An 8,326-nucleotide genomic window follows, 5' to 3' on the forward strand; every position below is an offset into this window, starting at 1 on the left:
CTTGGCACAGGATGTGAAACACACATGCTTAAGACTGAGTTTACATAATATTGCAGAAATCTGAGAAATGTGACAGAGTGTGACACTATTTAAAAGACACTGGATTCACAATAACGCACATGCACAGACACATGCAGGGTATTTTATTATATTTGCACGATACGCTTTGTTTCTGTTGATGACAGACAACAAGTCTACACTTCTCAATTTCTCAATAAACCACTTGGTTTTTTGGTAAATTACTGTACTTCCCCAAAGCTCTGTGTACATGCAGAAATTGAGTTGGTTGAATAGATACTCAAATATGACACAAAATATTCACAAGAGTATCCCTGAATATGATATATGGTAATTCAGACAGGAGAGCTGCAGCGGAAATCAATATGAATGGCCTTAGCCATATATGCAACATAACAAAGAAATCAATGTAAAAACTGAAGTGACTGCAGTTTCTAGTATGTTGCAGGAATTGAGGGATTGCAAAATAGTCAAATCTACCGCCATTTGTCTGCAAAGGTAACTACAACAATTAGAAAGATCTTTCTAGTTTCCTTGATGTCTACCTTGAAGTGATTTTTGTGTTTGCATGCACCACAGGAAATCAGTCGATAGCTTCATATGGTTTTTATAGATATGAGCGTGGTATCAAACTTCTGATCTAGCTTTTATGGCAATAAAGTGGATTTCACAAAATGTCGGACTGTTGCTGAGTTTCCAGAGATACTAAACATGTCATGCAGAGATGTGGATGAAAAGATGGTTTTATTTATCTCTGAGGAGACTAAGACATTTCTGGGAAATTATCGTAAAAGCAGGCAGGCCATCCTGTTGTGTCTGTGTGTACATTTGCATTGTTTTCACTCAGGAGGAAAAACAGGTTTCCAAACTCAAGCTGAATTTAACAAAAAATAACCATATTTTGGATGTGGAAAGGTTTAATGAAGAAAGATGTGACCTTTATCACAATCGTTTGCCTTCTAAATTTGGTAGTAAGCCATGAGCAGATGGAAAGCCTCATTGACTTGGAAAACTGCTGATGAATATTTGAGACTCTTGGGAGACTCAATGAATGATGAATCTTAAACACAGCTTCATGTCAATCAGCAAGTTGTAATGTAGTATAGGTTTGACAGAGAGCCCCAGAGAGAGAGAGCGAGGGGCATACAGAGGGAGTACGTAAATTTGTGTTTTGTGTGTGTGTGTGTGTGTGTGTGTGTGTGTGTGTGTGTGTGTGTGTGCGTGCGTGCGTGCGTGCGTGCGTGCATGCGTGCGTGCGTGCGTCCGTGGACAGGTTTTGACATTTCACCGATACATGATGAGAGATGACAGGTCCAGAGCATCGACTCGTTCCGCTTTACTGCAGAACTGAACTTCAGGACTTCTTTGAAATCCTGCTGCTGTGCAGCATAGCGATGTCAAATGAAAAGTATCCCGTCTTCAAAATGTCAACTTTACAGAAAAAAAATTGTAATCTAAGAATGACACCTGACAGCTGAAGAGTATCAATTTTGGAAAGTTTTGGGGAGCTTGAAACTCAAAAAATATGTGTTCCTTTAAATTAGTTGGTTGGAATCTCCCTGCTTTCTCGTTTCTTGACAAAGTTCAGTATATTCTTAAAACATTTGGGCTGTGTGGTTTTAGGAAACATTATTCAAACATAAGGAAATACTGCATATGTTGGGGACAATTTTTTTCGTAATACTGTGAATTAATACACATTTAGTAAGCTAGTATTTGTCTATACTCTAATTATTATTATTATTATTATTATTATTAAAATAACAATATGAAGGGTTTAAGAATAAGTCTTCTATATTGTATTAACATATATATTTTGCCCACAAACTCCATGAAAAGAACAAAACACAATGAATTTATCCTACTATCAAGCAATACCTGTGTTTTAAAACCCTGACATAGCTTACAGTAGTATTAATAAGTATTTCTCTGTGCCGCAGACTTCCATTGAAGTTCAAAAACTATTAATCATCACATCAGTAAGCCACACTGTTGCACTGGGTGACATGTATAAACATAGGCTCTGTAGTCTATTTAGACTCAATCCCATATACACAGCACCATCCTGCTGCTTTGTCTTCATGAGCTTTAAAGTAATTCTGATCAGAAATGCCCTTGGCTTGCTTTGATATAGGCTACATGACAAAATAAACGTATCATATGGTTAATAATAAACATGTTACATAAGGATGATTCATTTGATTCTTAATTCAATGAATTTGAACAAGGTCGACAAACATTTAACACAAAGTAAGTGATCACATTCCATTAAATCCAGTTAAGAAAAAAACATGCTGAACTTTCTGTTGAACATCTTATACCACCAGCAGTCCCTGACTAGTTTTATCAACAGTGCAAGTACCTGGTTGTTCTAAAGTTGTCTGAGTTGAAAGCAGCACTTCATTTCAGGCTGGCTGGGCACAACTGAGTGTCTGTTTTTTATGGTTGTGTTGACTGAGAGCATGAACCTTTCGAGAAATGTGTCCACACTGTGCACACTCAGAAAAGGATTTATTTCCAAACAATCAGAACTTGAGCTGCAACTTTAAAATGGCTAAGGGCGTCCTCCACATAAACCTGTTTAAATTTCCAAAGGTGGTGTATTTTCAGCTCCCTGTGCTTCAGAAACAAATAGGATGAAAAGTATTGTGTTCTGGCCTCAACACCACTCGGATAAAAATGAATTCACCTGTGGGCCAGACTGTGATCATGCACCTGCTCTCCACATCACCAAACCCCCTGTTTAATTCATTTCAATTCTGCTTTGCACTTTCACAAAGCTGTGGCAGTAAACATAACAATTCTCGACCCCACACGCATGCATGCAAACACACACACACACACACACACACACACACACACACACACACACCCACACATATTTGGGACTGTCCAAAACTATTAGGATTTCAGCAAAACCATAGACTGTACATAATAATGGATTAACCTTCCGGGACTGAAAAGTGAAGTCAATGTGGACGTGCCTTAACCTCCATTCTATCTCATTTCCAGCACAGGGGGCGACTCCCCCGGTTGCAAAAAAAAAATTGCTCAATTTCTATATAATTCTATGGGAAAATGACCCTACTTATCACTTGATTTATTACCTCAATAAACATTTTCATAATGAGTTTATGGCCTCAATCGCTATGGTCTTCTTCAATATAACATATTGTCTTTTTGTAAATTATGGTTCCATTTATTTTAAAATTGACAATAAAGCAGGGGATGCTTTAGGGCCGCAGCTACATGCCGACCTGTCAATGATAGAGGCTTATGCGCATCCATGGCCCTGTGTAGCCTAGATTAAAATAGCTGCAAACTTGTTTTTGGGTGTTGTCCATGTTTTCATCTTAAACTTTGACCCTCTCACACTGTGTGTTTTCAATTCATCAAAGTTGATTGGAACATGTGGTTTCCTAAAAAGGTCTTGTTCAGCGTTATGCCAAACAAACTAGCTAGCTAGCACTAGCGTTAGCTGGTAACTTAAGGGAAAGTTTGCAGATTCTCTGGCAGTGCCCAGAGGTCCGTGTTTAACAGCCGGTAAATCTCCGCTGCACAACGCGTTTCAGAAGGGTTAAAAATCGGCAACTTTCCCCCTTTAGCGTTTAGCTAACAGCAGCTCCAAAACAAGATGGCGACCCCTGTATCACCAAACTCGAGGCTTCAAAACGGCAGTCCACAAACCAGTGGGTAACTCATGGATGGTACATCCACTATTATAAACAGTCTATGCGTGAAACATATAGATATAGAACTGCCCTTAGGACCATCTTACTTTTTATTAGGAATATAACCAGAAGATGTAGGAGACAACAATCAGACATTACTACTGAGAGTCTTTCTTCTAATTGCAAAGAAGATAATCACAGTCTCCTGGCAACGCAGCCCCCCACAGTAACATAATGGAGGGAGAAAGTTAAGGATGTTTAATACATGGAAAACATAACCGCAAGATTACAATTTAAAAAAAAATCCTAAATAAATGGCCCCCAATTATGTCATACTTTTATAACAGAGGATTTAAGAGTTAATGAAACTATTCCCATGAACTTCTCTTGTCCTCATTTAAATGTGAACACTACATGTTATTTTTTTATTTTATTTTTTAAATGTATGATTACTTGTTTTCTCTGTGTTCATGGACAAATGTTACTATTCATTGCTTTTTTTCTTTTGTTTGAGAATGGGAACTATGAAGTGAACATTGAGAAGATGCAAAACTCCATGGACTGCCCCTATAGGACATATATGCCTGCGTCTCTGAATAGATGACTGTACAATTGCACTTGATAAAAGGAAATGTGGCTCCGCTCCTATTTGAAAAAAAGCCTCAGTGTTGTAGAATATATGTTCTTTTGATGTGCCATCCTTTTTATCTCCCTCCAGCTGTCTCTTTCTCAGAAACATACCATAAATACATTGTAGGATACATCATTCATATCGGTTGTATCATTCATTAAATCCTCCTGCTGTAAGTGTTCAGTGAGTAATACAAATATGCCTGTACTTCTTTACAAGCTTAATGATCCTTTCATACTCCCTCTTTGTTGTTGGGTGTATTCACAGCAGCTATACAGGCCATCACCATGACTCACATACTGTAATAATAACCTCATCTATAATTACTGCTTTCCCTTAAATTAACCCTAACCCTAACCCGTTTTGCTAATAGAATACATTAAATGAATGTGCTCGCAGTGAAACTGTGAACTTGCAGCATTCCTAGTAATTGTGTTGCAAAAGAGTCAAATAATAAAGTATGTCTAAAAAGTTGCAATGTAAATCAAAGAGATGTTACTCCACCGGGGCAGTGGATTGAGATGTTTGGCAGCAGCAATGTCAGAAACCATCCACAGTGAACACTGCTGTCTTTTTTTCTCATTAATACTGTATCTAGACCACGTCACATCTGATATCATATAGAAATATAAAATACAATAATGCACCTGTGGCCTGACATGCTTTTACAGTGAGGCCTGAGGACTGCAGCGTGCAGAGACTCTGTTGGAGGCGGCAGTTAAATATGAAAGGAGATTTTCAGAGTTGTCACGTTGTCTCGCTGGGATAAGATCCCTACCAGTTATTTGCAACAATTTTGAGCTTGTATCCTCCTGGAACCATTGTTGCTTTTCCCCACTGAGTTTTTTTTGAGGCTAAAAGAAAGCCGAAACACCAAGGAAACCGTTTTTAAAAAGACATGACATTATTGAGGAACTTTTTGTGAATGGGATCTCTGAAGGACAGTAAACAGTCCCAGTCCAGAAGCTGGCTGTCTGCTGTCTCAGTAAATCAAGAGCTAAATACACGCAGATTGCAGCCACAAATAAATTGAGAAAACTTAGTAAATCTGGCCCTAAGAGTCTTGTTAAACTTACCATGCTAAAAGCTCTGAGTTGCACTTTGAACTAAATGCTAGCATGCTAACAATGCTGATGGTCAGCAAGTATAACGTTTACCATGTTCACCATCTTAATTTAGCATGTTAGCATGCCAACATTTGCTAATTGGCACAAAACACAAAGTTCAGCTGAGGCTAATGGGAGTGTCACAAGTGTGTATTTGGTCATAAACCAAAGTATTGGACAAATACTGACTTTTTTCTGAAAAGTTAAGGGATGACCTAAGTTGTTACAATTTGTCCTGCAAGGGACACAAATGTCTGAACCAAATGTCATGGCAAGACTTTTCACTCAAAAGCACAAATGTTAACCATATGGTGGCACTACAGGAAAAATCAGGGGCTCACCAAATTCATTTTAGGAAACATCAATGTCAGTACAAAAGGTAATGGCAATCCATCTTTGTTGAGATATTTTAGTCTGGACCAAAACGGTGGACCGACTGAAAATACAATCCTTAGAACCACGCCACATGAACAATGATGCTCTTATTCATAAAAGATATGTACAACTACAAGTAGAAATCAAAATTTGGAGATGGTAAGTAAGTATGCAGACAGAACAGAAATAGAGAAGACTGAACAAGATTGTTGCAGATTAATATTTAGAGTGCAATATTTGCAAGGTTAAATGGATGAAACTTGCTCAAAATGTCTACATATAAGAAAACGTTTTTACAGCTCAGTTATGGACAGAAGAGTATTATATTATCCATCACTGTGAAGGAAAGGGCTATAGTGACGAATGAATGCAGTAACAGGAGCCTTTGAATGTGACAGACTTGGTGAGAGGCAGCTCTTGCATCTTTAACAGCCACCTTATTTCTTTTTCATGGAGTGTTTTTTTTATGCTGACATCTCAATGCTGAGCTGTTGAATGAAGGAATTACTAGACAGCTGTTAGACAGTTTGTATTAGTAGTGTTTATTCAAGTTGTGTTTAAGTAGAAAGGGAATATTTACACCCAGATTTGCCAAACCTGTTATGCTCTTGTAAATGTGCATTCAGCCTTCATGATTCCTTTGAGACTTTCAGACAAGCAGACAGGTACCATAAGTATGACAGCAGGCTCCAACCAGCATGCCTGTCTGTCCATGTCTGTTTTTCTTACTCTCCCTATCTGTGTATCGCTGACCGTCACACACATATGGCATATATGAACGGCAGTCAAACGAATTAACGGCAAAAAAAAATCCCCAGAAGGCTGTCTGAGGTTGACTTGATAAATCACAGGAACACAATGACCACAGGGTGAAAGATAACTCCACACACAATCTTGGAGCAGAGATAGTATTATGGTCTGTGTGATTGAAGGAACACACAGCAGTGTGGCTCTAGGGATGTCAATGTCGGTCGGTTGGTTAATCCACCGCTTTAGTCCAGCCTGAAATGTCTCAACAACTGTTGAATGGCCTGCCATGCTTCCAAAGCTGTCTAGCCCCCTCAATCTTATTTCCTTCTTTCTGTCTGTCAATCAAACACCCACATATACATCCACAAAACTGGATTTCTTTACAAACGTACAGATGCTTGCACACCCATTATTTTCTTACACAAAATCTTTATATATTACACAAGCAGAGTATTTGAATTCACATGCATAGAAGTGTTTGTACTTAAATGCCCTTCCCTTAGACAGACATTCAGTTGTATTGTTTTCTTTGACGTTTCCTTCTATGCCAGAGAACTCGCTGCTTTATGCTTGAGAGCCACGATAAAGCAGAGTAATGCTTTTGTTGCTCTTGACCTTTTCACATGCAAATCAGTACAGCACTCCAAACAGGAGTTGATCCAAGCCACTTCAGATCCTTATTAATGAGCTAACATGGTCGAGGAACAGACACATGTTCCATCTTGGCTTCCCTTTCCTTTTTCATCATCCTCCCTCTTGAGAGTCCTGGTTCCTCGTGTCTAAATATTGAGTGTCTCAGATGCATAAAATTGGAGGACTACCAGATACTTATTACATTAAATACATCCATTCCAGTATTATTTCCATGCAGTGCTTACTTCAGTCTATTTGTGACTGTATAAACATCTCTGCATCTGAAATGATTTGAAAATCACAAAACCATGAGTTTGCCGTATTTATGCACCCACAATTTTTTTTTTATGTGTCAGATAAATCCTCTAACTGTCACTGTAGCAGTAATAATGTTCTTGTTCAAGTAAAACAAATAGATATGGCATGCATTAAGATTTGTCACCGCTGCATCAGAACAGTGTGTGTGTGTGTGTGTGTGTGTGTGTGTGTGTGTGTGTGTGTGTGTATGAGGGAGAGAGAGAGAGAGAGAGAGAGAGAGAGAGAGAGAGAGAGAGAGAGAGAGAGAGAGCAGAGTTTTGGTGCCCCCCTGTGTTAATGGTAGGAAAATAGTTTGAACAATCATCACTACATAGGCTCACTGAAGGAGACTCATGCTGCACATGCATATTGACTGAGTGAAACAAAACAAAAATGGAAAAAAAACTAAGATACAATATTTCAAATGTTTTCAGCAATAATGATTTATTCTTAAAAATGTGACTTCAACTGTATAAGCTACAGAAAAGTATAATAAAGTCTGGAAAATATGAAAAACACGCATTTACAGGCCTTGTTGCTTGACCTCAGATCAAAAATGATTGCCATTGATTAAACAGATTACTGTGCAGAAGATTTGGTTATCTGTCTCTGTAGAATCGTTATTTCCCATTTTAACATCTTTCTACCGGAAACACAGTCTCAAACTAAGGTCAGCTGACTTGTTATTTAATCCACAGGCCAGTTATTTCAACTGTTTCTACAGATGAGCTTTAGTTTTTTTAAAAGATCTATAGATAGATATTTCACACAAACACACACACACGAACACACATACGCACGCGCGCGCGCACACACACACGTCCACGAACTCATAGATAGATAAC

This window comes from Perca flavescens, chromosome 17 (assembly GCF_004354835.1).
Source record: "Perca flavescens isolate YP-PL-M2 chromosome 17, PFLA_1.0, whole genome shotgun sequence".
Taxonomy (NCBI): domain Eukaryota; kingdom Metazoa; phylum Chordata; class Actinopteri; order Perciformes; family Percidae; genus Perca; species Perca flavescens.